Raw genomic sequence first — 18837 nt, forward strand, 5'->3', positions numbered from 1 at the left:
TATATATATATATATATATATATATATATATATATATATATATATATATATATGAAAGAGAGAGACTATAATATTAAGGATAATTCTAGAATAAGGTCAGGACTCTTATTGACATTTTTTATGACAAATAGCATTACGTCCCCAGACATTGGACGGATGAATGATAATGTTTTACATAAATCAATAAAAAAGGTCAGCAAGTTCAAAATCAGTTTGAAAATGCCAAAACCATACACAAAGCGTAAGAATGATTTGCTGAGGCCTGATATGACAATAGATTCTTACAAGTTTAAAATTGGTTTCTAAAACGCATAAAATCAGAAAAGATTATAACCTAAATTTATAAAGAGAAAATGAGAATTTCTGAAATCATATTTTAAAAATATATTTAGAAAGGATTGAGTTTATGTCCTATCTTTTATCTTTTACTTGTTTCAGTAAGACTGTGGCCATGCTGGGGCACCACCTCGAAGAATTTTTTGAAAAATGAATTGACCCCAGTACTTATTTCTTTTTAAGCCTGGCTTTTTCTATCATCTCCTTTTTGCCAAACTGCTGAGTTACAAGGACATTAACACAGCAAAACCAAATTGTTAAGTGGTGGTGGTGGTGGACACACACACACACACACACACACATATATATATATACACACACACGATGGGCTTCTTTCAGTTTCCATTTACCAAGACTATAACAGAAGACACTTTCCCAAGGTGCCACATAGTGTGACTGAACCCAGAACCATGTGGTTGGGAAACAAACTTCTTACCAAACAGCCAAGCCTGTGCCTGTTTATATTTTTAACTGTATGGACTTTTTAAATACTGTTTGACTCCCGCTATATATCAACTGAGCTTCAAAAGATATCAATTCATATATTTAAAGGGAAATAACTGCACTGCTATCAACGTGATTGGAGACCAATTTATGATATAGAACACAGAATAAATATAAAAAGAAACATGACAAGTAGGCACATAGGTACAGACAGAACATTTAAGAGAGAGAGAGAGAGAGAGTGCATGCGATTATTTTATTTTTTGTTTTTCTATGTCACCTTGAGTTAAAAGAATGCATATTATCGAGGCACTGTTTTACAGCCAGATGCTCCTCTTGATACTAGAACAGACTAGCAAACATTTCAAATAGACCCACATGTACACACACACAGAGAATGGGCTTCTGAACTGTTTCTATCTACCAAATTTACTCACAGAGCATTGGTTGACTAGTTAATAAATTGTACGGTATACACCTGGTAATTTACCAGTAAAGCACATTCACTTTCTCAGTGTTCATTGGATAATTGATTAATGAGAGAGATGGAAGATTTGAGAATGTTTATTGATTACTACAATCATTTCAACCCCTCTAGCATCGATCCCTCATGAGTAGGATACTGAACATTTGGTTTAGGTGTTCTCCTCCAGTGATAACACGTGTGTGTGTGTGTGTGTGTGTGTGTGTGTGTGTGTGTGTGTGTGTGTGTGTGTGTGTGTGTGTGTTGATAGAGAGAGAGAGAAAGAGAGGTGATACTGTATACCTATAAGAACTCCTCCTCACTGCTTCACCCCAAACAATTTCCTGTCTCAACCACACCAACTGATCATATCAGTGCAATAGGACAGTTGGATCAGGGAGGTCAAAATGTACGATCACAGTCTTTTTAAGTGTGACTCACAGTCTTTTTAAGTGTGACTCACAGTCTTTTTAAGTGTGACTAGTACATTTCAGAATATTACATTTCACAGAAACAAATCAGAATCATGTCATGGGAAAAGATCTGTTGCAAACCTATAAAATCCATGCCAATACAGAGAAAAATGTTAAATGACAATGATGGTAATCATGATGAATACAGTGATATTGTCAATTAGTCTGAGATGCCTTCAGTTTCATAGTCTTAGAAGAAGCATAACAGGTGTCGGCTAAGATAGACAAAGCAGGTTCTAGACCAGCCAGTGGTGAGGACATGACACATTGATGGTTAAGAAAACAAAGAACAAATGTCAAATGATTTGGTTACTGACTAGAATAAGATGTCGGCTAAGAGAAACCTGAACTGGAAGTAGTCTGCTTCTCTCAAAGACCTGGTGTTGACATGGAAACTATTTAGAGACATCCGGTGGGGATAAAAGGGTGAGAGAGAAAGAAGATGTGTCATGCAACTGGTGTGAAGGTGAGAAAAAGATTTGACAGACAGCAATGGCAGTGAATTGGTTGATGGTGGTGGTGGTGGTGGTAGAGGAAAACAAAGTGATGGAGGAGGAAGAAAGTAATGGCTGTTCTTGAAATCTCTGTTGTTTAGCTTCACGTTAAGGCCTTATTGAATAGACAGCCAATCAAAGGCATCCTAACAGTGAGAATGCAATCTATTCTTTATTAAACCATGTGCAATGTATAAAGAACACTAACCAATGTACGCTTCTACATATAATCTGTAGGGTGAGATATAGAGAGGTTTAGCTGTTATTTCTAGCGAGTTGAGAGAGCAAACAAGTTTCCTAACATCTTTTTTTTTCTGACTCCTGCAGTCCTACAGATGGAATAAGGCAAACTGTAATAGCAGCAGTAACAAACATCCAAGCAGACCAAGTTGTGTGTGTGTATGTGTGTGTGTGTGTGCGCGCGTGTGCACGCACATGCGTTTGTGTGTATACACACACACACACACACACATATATATATACTTACATATATATATATATATATATATATATATATATATATATATATATATATATATATATATATATATATATATATATATATATATATATACACATACATACATACATACATACATACATACATACAAACTTGCATGCACATATATTATTAATTTCAGGCCTTGTGTCTATAGTTGAAAAGGATTTGAGAATGACCCGAAACCATATGCTTAGCAAAGCAAGCTTCTTAACCATACAGCCATCCTAAGGAATAATTTACAGCTATTAACAGTCGCTGTTTAACCTCCAGACTAATCTTGAGTAAGCAAACCTATGAAGAGAGGTGTTCCAACCATGCCCATTCTGACATTTTAGGATGATGCAGAATTACCTAACATGTCCTTCTTTACTGAAAATGGTAGACTGCAATAAGGGAAATTTTGGCAGCACAGGTTCTATCTCAAGTAAATGCAGATATAAACCACATCATTCACTCTGTACCTAATTATGCAAATATCTGAATCCTCACAAACCATCCAACTATAGAGTGAAGAAGGAACTGCACAAGTCAACTTATATTTCAGTTCAATTTCTACTGTTGTTCTATTGGGTTTCATGATAAAAAGGGTAAAGACTCCCTTTGATTATGAATGAGCAAGGGATTGCATCTAGGATGTTCCCCTCCAAGGCACAAGTCTGGGCAAGGTTGTTTATGGAAGACCAGCAGTTGCACATGCATACCAGCCTTCCTTCTCCAACACCACCGATGTTATCCAAGGGAAAGGTAAATGCCAATACAGCTTGGTACCAGTGATGTCGCAACTCATTTCTAGTCCAGGAATCGAATTTACTACTTCATGATTGTAAGCCCAACACTCTAACCACTGAGCCATGCACCTTCACACATGAGAGAACACTATATATTACATTGCCTAAGTCCATCTTACATAACCATTTTTTACTTATAGACCCCTTTGATTCCTATTTTATTCAGATGAATCCTCATAGCCATTTAATGTTTAAAAAATACTATTATATTTTTATAATTAAATATTATTAGGTATTATTTATAAAAAACAATTGTTAAAATATTTTGAGTATTGTAGATGTATAATCAATTTATTGTAGATAAATTTCAACAACAAAATTTTATATGGACCACCAAGGGCCATGTGGACCCTATTTGAGAACTACTGATCTAACAGTTATCAGACATAGACTGACAATATATAATGGTTCAAGGTTCATCTCTCTTTTGCATTCCACCATAAAAGCGAAGCAAAGCAGTTGCTCTTTGGTAACCTTTAGTTATAGGAAAACATTACATGATCCAACAATGCCAAAGTGAGAGCACAAGAGAATAGTTCATTCATTTTAGAGTAATTTGGGAACTTACATTGATATACATCAACAAAAGCTACACAAACAAATACATGCATATACACATACACACATGCAATGAGCTTCCACAAAGTTCCCATCTACCGAATTCCACTCTCAAGGCATTAACCAACTTGAGGCTATAGTGAAAAACACTGCCCAAGGTATCATACAGTAGAACTGAACCCGGAACTGAATAATTGCAAACTGTACTTAACACAGCCATACCTCATTCTAACACTGTTACAAATTCTGCCACAAGGGTAGCCATTTTGGGGGAGGGGATGTGTCGATTACATTAACTCCAGTGTTCAACTGGTACTTAATTTATTGACCCCGAAAGGATGAGAGGCAAAGTCAACCTCAGTGGAATTTGAACTCAGAATGTAGCAACAGGTGAAATACCACTAAGCATTTAGCCTGGTGTGCTAATAAGTCTGCTAGCTCACTGTCTTAATAATAATAATGGTTATAAATTCTGCCACAAGGGCAGCTTGGGGAGGTGGGGATGGATCAATTACACCAACTCCAGTGTTCAACTGATACTTATTTTATCAAAACTGAAAAGACAAAAGGTAAAGTTGATCTCAGCAAAATACTGCTAAGCATTTAACCCAGTGTGCTCATAATAATAATAATAATAATAATAATAATCCTTTCTACTAAAGACACAAGGCCTGACATTTTGGAGGAGGGGACTAGTCAATTACAATGAGCTTAGTGTTTCACAGGTACTTAATTTATTAACCCCTTGACCCTGGAAGCATTTGAATTCAGAATGCAAAGTCAGATGAAATACCATTAAGTATTTTACCTGGTATGCTAATGGTCCTGCCAGCTCCCCACCTTAATAATAATAATAAATGACACCAGGCAGTGTCTCATGACTTCTGATCTTAACTGATTGGAAGTGCTATCATGTACAAGTTTTGTCTTGGTGTAAATGATGGGCTGCAGCAAGTATTCTGCTCAATACCACAGATTTACTTGTCAGTTGCTTGACCATAGCCAGTTGAGCATGTCCCTTAGTGGCTGACTCTATGTGCATCTCTGATCATGAGCAGAAGCAGTGGGTGAGTATCACAGTCATGTGTTGAAAGGAATTCTTTGAGGTGTGAATAATTCACCTCTGGAAATATGGGTATTTCATTCATTGTCCTTAAACAACCCTTATTCAAGGACCTTTTGAGCAGGACGAGCTACTCAACCTGAAGAAAATTTGAACTGGGCCCCACCTGCAAGGTCATGCACTGTTTATCTTGATATGAAATCACCATGTTGCGCACATATGGTTGTGATGTATGTGCCTGGTGTACCTTTATGAGATGGGTGGTCATGATGGGTACATTGAGTTTGGTATATTTGTACCCCAATGTTACTTTGATGGCTCTCTCACTCAATAATAATAATAATAATAATAATAATAATAATAATAATCCTTTCTACTAAAGGCACAAGGCCTGAAATTTGGTGGGGGTTGTACTAGTCAATTACATCGACCTTGGTGTTTCACTGGTACTTAATTTATTGACCCTGAAAGGATGAAAGGCAAAGTCGACCTTGTCAGGAATTTGAACTTGGAACGTTGCAATGGGCGAAATACCACTAAGCGTTTTGCCCAGCGTGCTAACGATTCTCCAGCTTGCTATTTTAACAACAGCAACAATAATAAATTGAAAAGAAAAAAGTAACCCAAGACCAACTTAGAAAAGTTTACTGAAATTATACTTCAAGAAATTAGAGAGATGATCTTTTTTACAAATCCCTATTATAAATAAAATAAATAAATGCACCCTTTTAAAGCCTAGCCAGGCTCATGGGCCCAGTTTCCTGGTTTCTATGGTGTATGTATTCCCCAGCTGGACGGGACGCCAGTCCATCACAGCGTTACTTCTTTTTGCCAGCTGAGTGGACTGGAGCAACATGAAATGAAGTGTTTTGCTCAAGAACACAATATGTCGCCTGGTCCAGAAATCGAAACCACACTCTTAGGATCATGATGCTGACACCCTAACCACTAAGCCATGTGCCTCCACACAAATTCCTATTGTAGCAGACATAAAACAGCCCAATAAGGGGTTATTTTAAAAAAGAGTATTGTATGACAATAAAATTGTCAGGTAGTGGATGTAAAGCATGTGTTGTAAATACAAGAGGGAAAGGAATGAGTTGTTCTAATATGGCTCTCAATCTTTTGTACCTCAATTGCATCAACTAGTACCTTCTATATTATATTTTTATGAAAATTACTAAAAAAAGACAAAGATTTATGTAATGAAATTATTTTGAACCTTAGCACACAGCAACTGACTGGTAACACAATGGGTCAATTTATGAGATTTACAAGTCTGTATAGTGATGTGGTGAGTGTGTGTATGTGGTCTGATCAATTAGTATCAGGACTATTGCCATAGTAACAAAGGTAAAGCATGCAGAGTGAAACCGCTTGGCACAGATTGACCTTGAACTCTGCTGAACATGTGCACTAAGTTTTAATGTTCTAGCTCACTTTCGCTGTTTACAGCAGTGCTTGGAAGGAAGGTGTGTAGCATGTGATTGTTGCATTGACCATGATAGAGAAAGTTGAGCAGAGAATCTGCATCAGATTTTGCCAAAAGCTTGGTGATACCTGCTCAGAGGCCTATGCAAAGTTTTCATTGTTCTCGACACAATCAATGATCTTGTGCAACTGAAACTTGAGTGTCTTTTTGGTCAGCTGAAAGCAGTTTTTGTACAAACTTGGCAGATACATGTCTCATACCTAAATCTTCAGTGATAACGGACTGAACTGAACCATAACTAATCTGCACATCTTCTGATAAATCAAGGATGCTGATTCGATGATTTCCTCTCACAGTTGCATGAACATCTGTGATGCTTTTCTTAGTTCTGCTGGTTGCGGGATCTCCCAGAACATTTGTCAATATCAACATTTTTCAGCCATCTTGGAAACCTCTGAACCACTCGTACGCTTGTGTGTGGCTCATACACTTTGTACAACTTTGTACAGGCCTCTGATCAGGTGTCACCATGACAACTTCCTGTCATGGTCAATGCAATGATCACACGCTACAGACCTTCCTTCCAAGCACTGCTGTAAACAGCAGAAGTTAGCTAGAATGTTAAAACTTAGCGTGTGCACAGCAGAGGTCAAGGTCAATTTGTGCCAAGTGGCTTCACTGTGCATGCTTTAGCTTCATCACTAAGGCAACAATCCGGATACTTATTGATCAAACCTCATGTAAGTATGTGTGTGGGGGTTTGTGTGTGTGGGAGGTGTCTAAGCTGATTTACTGGATTTACAATGTTAACTCTTTAGCATTTAAACTGACCGTATCAGGCCCATATATTCAATCAGTTTAATGATCAAATTGACCAGATCTGCCCCATCACACATATCCTGCAATGTCATTCTAAATCTAAACTGTTACATCATTGAAATCTTGAAGCAACAAGATAATGCATGATTAATTCAAAACAATGTGAATGAATTAACATTACACTTGAAAGAATAATGTGAATGCTAAAAGGCTTAATTTATGAGACATTGAGCACAAGTGACTTTAGAAAGATGTTAGCAGGTGTGTATTTTGATGGAATGGTTACATGAATATAGAGCTAATCTAAGTCAATTGGTAAATGCTTGGGGAAAGGTACAAATTGTACTTGAAGGTGGTGGTGGTTGTGGTAGTGGTACAGGCACTCAGAAGACAGATGAGGTGAAAAAGAGAAGAAGAATTAAGGTAACAAACCTGAAAGGATGTTGTCTTCTCACTGCTGAACATACATGATTGAAATGTATGGCGAGGTGTTGTATTGCAAATGCATCAAGCTCATGTCAGAATGGAAACCAATAATAACAATGAAAACTGAAGGTTTAAAGAGATGTTTAGTTGTAGCTAGACTCCAGGAAGAGGAGTCTGACAGTGAAAATGAAAACGTGATAATGTTGGTGTTGAGAAACAAAGAGTAAAGAATGTTTCACTCCATGGGTAATGTGAGCTTGGAAGAGGAACTGAATGAGAGAGAGAGACAGAGACAGAGACAGAGAGAGAGAGAGAGAGAGAGAGAGAGAGAGAGAGAGAAAGAGGGGGAGAAAGAGAAAATTGGGGTGATGACTAAGAATTGAAAAAAAAAAAATTGGAAGAGGAGAGAAGCAGAGAGGAAGGACTGTATAGGTAAATGAGAGGGGAAATAATATGGTGATAGGGAAGAAGAGGTAATTTTGAAGTGTTAGTTAATTGTGCTAATGATTAAATTCTTTTATCTCTTCTAATTAACTGTATCAATTTGTGCTGACAACATCATATCTCAGCAGATTACCCAAGTTAAGGCAATGCTAGGCTTAATTGTTGGTAAAAGGTTTCTAAAATAATTATCGTGGTGAGGTCAAGCATCAAAGTGTGAATTTATTGTAGACTGGGGATGGAAAAGTTAAAATATCTCAGCGTTTTAATGATGCTGGGTACATCATTTCACTGGTGAGCTGGATGTTAGATAAATTGGGCAAAATGCATGATAAAAACTAGAGACATAAATAAATGAACGTATATTTGGTTAGTTCCTATTTTGTACGATAAGATTACACAACCATTATAACTAAAGATAGCAGTCATGACAAAATCTTTCACTAATAAGAAATACCTTATAGGCAATGTGTTCTATGAAAGCTTCACATTGAAATAATCCTTCTTTTCTTCTTTGTGTAATAGTGTTATTCTGAGATAAACTCAACCATTAGACAACAGAAACAACATTATTATTACTATTATTATTATTCATCCTGATTAATCAACTTTTGTTCAAATTGGAAAAGAAGAAAAAAATATTCCTTAGAGTTAGGTTACTTTATAAGAAGAAAATTATTTATAAAAAGAAGATTATAAATTTGAAGAGCAAGTGTGTGTGTGTGTGTGTGTGTGTGTGTGTGTGCGTGCGTGCGTGCGTGCGTGTGTGTGTGTGCATGGGTTATCAGCAGATTGAGCAGCATGCAAAATATTTGAGAGGGAAAAATAAAGTAAAGAGCTGTACAAAGTTTGATATTCAACATTTCAACTGACTTTGACAATAGGCATGACTAGGGTGAACTTCAATCAGGATTTTGAAACAAATATCTGATTTCAGTGGAAAAGAAAGAAATACAGAAGTATTGTTAGATCAAATAATATATAAAACTTAAAGCTTCATGATATATTCACCCAACCAAACCCTCTTTTTTTCTGAAAAAGAAACAAAATAGAACACAAAAAATATGATTCCTGTACTGAATAAAGACATCATGAGATAAAATAAGCATTAATTTGCTCGTATTATTCCTGAGATATATTTCCTTTCAAAAATAACAATATTGTTAGACTGAGAGAAGCAGAAGGAAAGAAAGAAAAGAAAACAGAAATTCTTTGTCATTCTCCAAATCTATAATTCTTTGTTCTTAATCTTTCCTATGAAACACTTTGGAACTGTCTGATTTGAGAGAGGAATATATGGACGTGTGTGTGTGTGTGTGTGTGTGTGCATGCACGCGTGCATATGTATATATGTATGTGTATGTATGTATATATATATATATATATATATATATATATATATATATACATACACACACACACACTGCTACAGTGAAAGTACAGATAAAGAAACTATTGACTTTGATGTTTACTTACATCATCAGCAGTTATTCAGGGAACAGGTAAAAGAGGTTTGAAGTTAAAAAAAAAAAAACATAATAAAAGGTAACCAAAAATGTAAAACATGAAAAATTTCTCAAGTTGCACTCAGAAGCAGGACAATTCTTGTCCTAGTTAATCAAAGTATAGAAATAGGTACACAGACTTCTGGGAATAGTGCTCTATTCAAAGAATCAGATTCTTATCGTGCAGTAAAAATTTGTGAATCTAAAAATTGACTTCATATGCATTCAGCTCTGTTGGAGACAATTATTTATCAAAGTACACAGACTAATTCTGCTTTGAAATCTAAAAGAAGCTTCCACACTTACAACTCTCATGCACCAATGTGAAAGAGGCTTTCTTTATATAGTCACTCAACATGCTACAAGTTGCAACAAAATCTCTCTCAATTCACATCCTACCATCTTTAACCCTTTAGCATTCAGGTTATATTGACAAACATAATGCTTATTTATTCAAATTGGTTTGAATTAATCCTGCAGTATCTTGTTGCTTCAAGATTTCAATGATGTGTGTATTTTTAGAATGAAATTTGTACGGAAGGTGTAAGAGGTCAAATCTGGTCGCTTTAAACATAAAACATGTAGAACATTTGGGCCTGATGTGGCCGGTTTAAATACTAAAGGGTTAAAGATATGTAGGATAATGTAGTTCAACAGTTAGTCCCTCAGTCTGAAAAGAGTTCTGAAAGTTCCTCATAACAACTGAATGCATAGAAACCTAAACTTTAGGTTCTACCATTCTTACCTGAGCTGGAAACTGCTACAGTCAAAAGCATATCCTTATTCGTTTCAGTCATTGGACTGTGGCCATGCTGGAGCACTACTTTGCTAAATTTTAGTCAAACCAATCAATTCCAGTATTTGTTTTCCAAAGTCAGCGGTTTATCCAATCAGTTTCTTCAGCTGAACTGCCAAGTTACAGTGACACTTGCCCAAGGTGCCACAAAGAAAGGACTGAACCTGAAATCTTGAGGGTGGGGAGCAAGCTTCTTACCACACAGCCACATAAAGATGTATCCACATATCTTAACACTATTGTCTTATTCTCCTTTCTCCAGACATTTCATTACGCCTTTGCTTTAACTCATTCCCCTAACTTTGCAAAGTCAACAGGAGGAAGGGGAGAAAACCAATACATGGTCACTCACCAGGCTAGAAATAACAACCAAATATCTATCAAACCACATTTTACTGTCAGAAAAAGGAAAGACACATAGGATAATGTATTCCTAGATAACCCTAAAAAAACATGATGGCTATAGTCAGTATGTCTCTGGTTGTAGTTCTGCTCAATAAAGGTTATTTAAGGGCCAGATAATTATCTCTCCTCCACCACTATAACCACCATCACCACCAAAGGAATTCAAAATATATTCCAATGTGTGTGCATATGTATACAAATGGCACTGTGTTGTTGCGGTTAATATGAAGCATTAGGTCATTCTTATTTGAACAAGGGAAATCCAGTTGTGAACTACTCAACTTTTTAGATATCATCAATGTTTTCAAATGTAAACTTTATTTAATCTTATCCAACCCAAATATTCAACCTATTTTATGTTCAAACCAGCCTGATCCAGCTTCTTACACCTACCCTACAATGTCATTCTAAAAATAAACAATGACATCATTGAAATCTGGAAGCTCCAAGATAATGCATGATTAATTCAAAACAAAGTGAATAAACAAGCATTATATTTGATAGAATAATCTGAATGCTAACGGATTAAAATGATTTGTATAATTTGAGGGTAATTTGGCTACATTTTCTAGTAAGCCAAATGACTAAGTAGAGGTTTCCTCATTACATGGTGCAATGTGCTAAAGAACTGCACTCTACAGTAAGGTGCACATTGTAGAAGAGTGCGGTATTGAGGTGCATTTTCTAATGAGGTACTTATTGTCCAGCATGCACCAGATAATCATGAACACAATTTTAGCAAGCCACAAGTGGAATAGAGGCAACTAATAAGAGGTTCCTCCAAAAGATCTCTGGAGTAACATTACTCGACAGACTGTGGAACTCAGAGATCAGGGAGTTCTGCAGGTTGAGCGACTACTTCTCAACAACAAGAGGTCATAGCTCCAGTACTATGACGTGATTAGGATGTCATAGGAAAGAATCGCAAGACAGATTCTTCAAGCTGAGCCAACTGGCTGTAGACCTAAGGATAGAAAAAGAACAAAATGGTTGGATAACAGCCAGAGTTTCAGTTGGTCATGCTTGGGAATCTAGACAGGAAATCTAGTGAGGGTTGCTTCACATCAGACCATTTGGAGGAAATAGCTGAGGACTCTATCCCTATGATCCTCCCGGGGATAGTAGGCAGAGAAGATGGATAGATGGATAACTGGAAGGCAATCTAGCAATCTTATACAAAGTTAATCCACATTAAGCGCAAACCTGGCTGTGTGGTAAGAAGTTTGCTTCTTAAACACATGGTTCTGGGTTCAATCTCACTGTGTGACACCTTAGGTAAGTGTCTTCTACTATAGCCCTGGGCTGACCAAATCTTTGCGAGTGGATTTGGTAGACAGAAACTGAAAGAAGCCCATTATATACATGTGTGTGTGTCTGTCTGTCTGTCTGTCCACCACCACTGCTTGACAATCAGTGTTGGTTTGTTTGCATCCATGTAACTTAACAGTTCGGCAAAAGAGACTGATAGAATAAGTACCAGGCTTTAAAAAATAAGTTGATTAAAAATTCTTCAAAGTGGTGCCCCAGTATAGTCACAATCTAATGACCAAAACAAGTAAAAGAGAAAAGATTGCTCTGTAAGAAGCATAGGGCTGGTTTCTTGGTATATCTGGCATATACATTCCTCTATGGACAGGATGCCAGTCCATCGCAGGATTACTCATTTTTACAGTTGAGTGGACTGAAGCGACATGAAATGAAGTGTTTTGCTCAAGAACTCAATGCATTGCCTAGTCCAGGAATTGAAAATACAATCTTACAACCATGAGTCCAACATCCTAACCCACTAAACCCATGTGCCTCCACAATCTTATGTAAAGTACACCAAATTTTGTTTCCATTTCTGTTTCAGACGTACTGGCAGTACCAATGTGACAGACCCCAGTCTACAACAGGAAATGAAAAGACACAACATGCTTGTAGCTCTAGCAGGCAGCTGCAGCAACTTAGAGATAACCACCTGCTTCTTGAACACAACGAAATACTTCACCTTTCAAAGTCAAGAACATGTACAATATCACAACACAGTACCTCAAATGTGCCATACCACCTAGATAATGTATACCAGGTAAATGGAAATAAAATAAAAGAAAAATGCCTAACAAAAAAAAGTAGAAGAAAGAAATAGGTTTTCAGAAAAGTGATACACATGTTCAACTAGATATTTTCTTTGATTTGTTTCAGTCATTGAACTACAACCACGCTGGGGCACAACCTCAGTTTTAGTTGCACAAATTGACCCTAGTACTTACTTTTTTTAAAGTCTGATATCTAGTCTGTCAGTTTCTTTTGCTGAACTGCAAGGCTACAGGAGTAAACAAACACCTGATGTCAAGTGTGTGTGGGGGTGGGGAGGAGAACACATACACACGCACACACACACAGACGAGAGGCTTCCGCAAAGTTACCAGTGAGTAAATTCACTCACAAGGAATTGGTCAGCCCAACACTATAGTAAAAGACACTTGCCCATGTTGCTATGCAAAGAGACTGAACCTGAAACCACACAGTTGCAAAGTATGCTTGTTAACTACACAGCCAACCTACACTTTGATACATCTAAATCTTTGGCATTTGAACTGGCCATATCCAGCCCAAATATTCCACCTGTTTTATGCTCAAACTGGCCAGATCTGGCCTCTGACAAAGCAAACAATCACAGCATTGAAATCTTGAAACTTCAAGATAATGCCTGACTAATCAAAAGCAACAGGAATAAATAAGCAAACCATTTGATTGAGTAATCTGAATGCTAAAGGGTAAAAAAAAAGCCACAGTCTATAAAACCACTCTCAACCTCAGTGATGACCTTGAGGCTGTATGCTAGAATAACTTGGTTCTCATTCAAGTTACCTATCATATCCACAAGGGAAATCTTTGAATGAACCCCTGGTAAAGCTATTTGGTCTTTCTTTCAGCTACTTCCAAAAGGAATATGTCATCTGTGACTAGGAGAGAGAGAAACATTTTCAGCAATTAGGCATTGTCTGGATGGCCAAGTTTGTCCAGCAGATCGACTCAATCAGAGCTATTGCCAAGCAGCTCAAAGTGGAGGAGTCCACTTTATGATGCATACTGAATGAGGACATCATGTAAAAATCCTACATGAGAAGACAGCCCATGTGATCTAGTTGAAACAGAAACTGAGCAAGCTTGAGCACCCCAAGAAACTCAACATGGTCTGGTTCTTCACCGATGAGAACTTCAACCAGGACCAGAAGGTGACAAGGCGGATCAACAGATGGTTCTGTATGGACACCATGGAGGTACTCTTGATTACACACAAAGTTCCTGTTGTTTCTGATTGTGCTGAGTGTTGAGAGTAATTAGAGCCATGCCATACTGTCTCCCTTTTTTCCCCTACAAAGCTTCAGGGCCAGTGTCACTACCTTATATTGTGCAGAACACAATCGTCAAACCATGGATTTAAGAGTAGTTCAAAGAAGGCCATATGTGTTCCAGCAGAACCCTGCTCCCTACTACATGAGCCTCTCAATCCTGGAATAGCAATCTAAGAGGTTTTATGATCATGTGACAATACGTAGAATCACTGGACAGCTGAATCTGGAGCAGCACTGAGAGAAAGCTAAACTAGCAGCTCCACTATATAAAGGGTTTGCTGAAAACTGCCATTGTAGGTATGATGGATAACATGCAACAAGAATCACTCGATCCTGGTAGACAGTTACTTCCATGGCAGCATTGAGACCATTATAGAGACTGAGAGTGGTTTTATAAAATAAAACCAGATTGTTTAATGCATCTAGTTTAGCACGTTTCGTTTTTCTGAAAGTAATTTTGCTTTCAATTTAATATCTTTGTTTTTTCTTTTATTTTGTCTTCATTTACCTTATTTAGTAAGTAGAGTACATTCCAAAACCTTTGGTTTCAAAGCTCTTATAGAGTATTGATTTTTCTGAACCAGGGGTTGTCACCTCAGTCAAAACACTTTAAATTAAGCAAATCCTAAATTTATTTAAATTAAATGAAATTCAAGTACCTGTAGACTGAAATAAATTAGTGCACAGACAATCTGTGTCTGGAAAGTCAGTGTAGTGTCTGTATTATATTTTGATGTGGTACGTGTGATGGTGAGGTACTGTACATCAGGTATGGTATCTGATGTAGTGCAATATAGGTAACAGAACACTGTACAACATAGTGTGTTGTAGTTGGTATGACAGTGTAGTGTGACATAGCTGACGTATAGCATAGTGTAGCTGAGTGCAGCTAGCAAGGTGTGACACAGTGCAATTAATATAGTGGAGTGCAGCTGACTTAGCCCAGGATGGTGTTATGTGGTAAGTCATGGTTGAAGAACTGTTACGCAAGAGCAGAGGAAAAGAAACTTCTCAAAAACAATGTCTTATTCTACAGACTGACCGTAAGTCACGTAATGGGTCAGAAATATGTCTGTCATGGAAGATGGGGAAAAGAATAAGTGATATAAGTATCTAAAGAAATGAGTGGTGAGTGAAAAGGGAAGAATGGTGTTGATGACGACGACTGGGTGTGTGGGAGTGATGAAGGAAAATCACGGGAATACAGAATACTTGTGAAACAGGCCAGAATTTTTTAAAAGCCAAAACCAATGTGAAATATTCGATCATTTTCGGCAATCTGAGACGTTTCTATACATGACAGACAAAAGTAATGTTCATCCACATACATCAAAGACATCCAGACATATGCACTCACACATTAGGTGCACACATGCACACAAACACATCTCCAGAATATTCAAGGTGTGTGCTGTTAGATGACAAATACGGTCTACACTGAGTGTTACCCTACTACAGACAAGAAAAGGGAGAGAGAAAGAGAGAGAGAGAGAGAGAGAGAGAGAGAGAGAGAGAGAGAGAGAGAGAGAGAGAGAGAGAGAGAGAGAGAGAGAGAGAGTCACATCCTCCACATTGCTAAAACCGGCAACCGGTTCTGAAGACTAACTGAACAAACCATTTTCCATGCTGCTAAGTTCTCCGTCTTGACAGAGACAGGTAAAAATAGATAAACAAATAATTCCATACAAGTGTGTGGATGGAGGTAGGGAGAGAATCAAACCATTACACAACAGCAGCACACTACTGTGTGCGTATGTGTGTATGTGTCTGTATCTGAAATATGTTTATGTGTGTGTATATGTATGTCTGTGTCTGTAATGGCTTCTTACATATGCATGAACCCTGAGATTTTCCATTCTGCTTTTAGTTTTTTTTTTATTTAATAAATGTGGAATGTGTGATGTTCATGTATTTTAGAAGAGCGATTGGCAACGTACATACATTGAATCAGAGAAGCGGTTGTAAACGAGAATGGAAACCTACTTGAGAGGACGGTTCGCCGACAACTTACCACCGCAACAATAACAAGAATAACATTACCAACACTACAAATAAAAATAATAATGATAATGATGATCACTAAACTATCATTAATTTTAGCAGCAGCAGCAGCAGCAGCAATAGTAGCAGGGTTGGTTGTTTGGGTCAAGCGGAAGGAGAGGCGCTCTCATCAACGAAATGAGAGCATTCATTAAGTCAATTAAACATATATTCACCAATCTTAACCTCAAGTAAATACAAAAAAATTACTACAATAACGAATCGATGACGGAGATTCGGCGCGGTCGTTCGACCTGCTAACAAATAAAAAATTCTCTTCCTCAACCCTACTGGTCTAATAATTGGGAAGGACACCATAGATAATGTATTCTTAGATATAGAAAAGGACGGGATGGTCAAGGTTGGAACGCTTTTATTCACAGATCTGCTTAATCAGGGCCATCTGACAAAGGGCTAAACAAATACAACAGCGATAATAATAATAGTAAAATAATAAAGTAGGGAAGTGCGAGAAATGAACAGAAGACTGATAAAATTCCAAACGAAACATCAGACATCCAACCGAGGAGCTGAGTGATTCTTGGTTTGACCCAAGCAAAAATTTTGTCATCTGCAGAGCAGATGACAATTTTCTGCCAGTATCTTTCCATTGACCAAATCGGTTCACTTGAATATAAACAGCAAATATACATACATGCATTTATGTATATACCACACACAGCGAAATAAATACATATAAATATATAAATAATTATAGATTCGCCCGCACAGTTCTAATTATACATTCCTCGCCTGCAACCCGCTATAGCCGGATGCTACCACGAGTTGAAATGTTGTCCCACTACCCCTCCAAATATTACACACACACACACACACACAATCTAGACATTTTCAGCTACTACTTCAGCATGGCATGAGTGAAAAATGTTTCTCCTTCCAGTGTGGCCTTCACAGTCTAGTTGGAACGTGGCACACACACACACAAACATATAATACAAATTCCAAAAGCATTTTTTTCTCTCTATTATAACAGGCACAGTGGCGGGAGACTCGAAACTGTAGTTTCATAATAAAATAAAGGACGGGAGGGGTGTATGTATGTGTGTGTGTATATATATATATATATATATATATATATATCAATACACACACAAATATACAGAAGTGTATATCTATATATATATAATTATACACACACACTCATACATCTATACCTACATACACATACAAACACACACACATATACATATGTATACATGTTATGTATTGGTGTGATACGATATATTATATGCAAATAAGCACTGGATGATGGTACACGAGGAAAAAAACATGTACGAGTGGGTGGAAAGCAGGAGGATGGGGAATAATAAGTAGGTCCGATAAGGTGTGTGTGGTGGTGTGTATCAAGGTATGTGAGTATGTGTTTGTGAATTAAGATGCATATTCAGAGTGTGTGTGTGTGTAACGCTAAGGTGCGCGTGTTTATATAGCAGACAGAGAAGACTACCCCGGGGGGGAAAAAGAAATAAGCGAGTTTAGGAGCAAGCCTTAATATAAAGGGGGGGGGGGGGGGTCCATTAATACGAAAAACCAATCCCCACTTCTGGAATATGTGTCGGCATTTTATGACTTAGCCGATCAGATCAACGAGATCGATCGATTTGACAGAAAAGCTACTTTTTTTTTAACAATCATCACTGTTATTATCATCACTACTACTACTACTACTACTACTAAGCACTATTACAACTACTAACTTTCAATCATAAATTCAAAAATACAAAATTATGTCTGTACACACACATATACACACTATATATATATACACACACGCATAATATGTAATATATGTATATCATATAAAATATATACATAATATAAAATAATAATAATAATAATAATATGTATGTATGTATGTATATTTCAAGCGAACACACAGCCATCAACAAGAAACATTTCAAAAACGATAAGAATAATATGAGATATATTACATACACACGTTGAACTGAAGACTGGTCGCTATTCCAAGTGGTGTGAACAGGAAATGCAATCGAAGTAGGGAAAGATAGTCGGGTGGGTGGGGTTGCAATGAGAGACGAGCGGACAGTCAGGCAGGACTAATTAGAAATTTTTGATTCTGGCAAGTGAATGAAGGGTTTGATGCCGGATCCAGGGATATATATATATATATATATATATATATATATATATATATATATATATATATCACTGTTGGTGAGTGATGGTACTCAACACACGTTTTCTGGTGTGAACTGTTGTCGGTAATGTTTTAGTGGCCAGCGTAAGGCACTTGCCGGGCTGAAGTTAGCTCCCTTACAATCTGGCCTTAATTGTCACATTTACTCCTATATCCCCATCAATTGCACAGTAGTACACCGACGAAGTGAATACTCCACAACACCCCACAAACAACAGCCTCACACACAGCCAGAAATAAAACGATTTATTTCTTCAATGAGGCGATACGAAGGCGTACAGTTTAGGTGTTAACGTCACTTGAAAGAATGGAGACAAAACACGAGAGAGAGA

At 37.3% G+C, this 18837-nt stretch overlaps 1 protein-coding gene and 1 long non-coding RNA gene across 3 annotated transcripts in view; one reads left to right on the forward strand and one right to left on the reverse strand.

Moving 5' to 3' along the window:
* The window catches only part of LOC106875410 (uncharacterized), a 112913-nt gene extending 97882 nt beyond the window's left edge, over positions 1–15031 (forward strand). The window contains exon 4 of the long non-coding RNA XR_008266170.1: positions 12798–15031. This is a non-coding gene — a long non-coding RNA (uncharacterized LOC106875410). The remainder of the gene's footprint in view (positions 1–12797) is intronic.
* Positions 1–18837, reverse strand: part of LOC106875408 (serine/threonine-protein kinase PAK 1) — a 189948-nt gene that overhangs the window by 157501 nt on the left and 13610 nt on the right. The window contains exon 1 of one of the 2 annotated variants that reach the window (XM_014923522.2): positions 18283–18436. The exons of the other annotated variant lie outside the window; for it this stretch is intronic. The gene's annotated coding sequence lies outside the window, so the exon portion shown is untranslated. Of the gene's footprint in view, positions 1–18282; positions 18437–18837 lie in introns of those variants that run through there. 2 annotated transcript variants of the gene reach the window in all.

This window comes from Octopus bimaculoides, chromosome 19 (genome assembly GCF_001194135.2).
Source record: "Octopus bimaculoides isolate UCB-OBI-ISO-001 chromosome 19, ASM119413v2, whole genome shotgun sequence".
Taxonomy (NCBI): domain Eukaryota; kingdom Metazoa; phylum Mollusca; class Cephalopoda; order Octopoda; family Octopodidae; genus Octopus; species Octopus bimaculoides.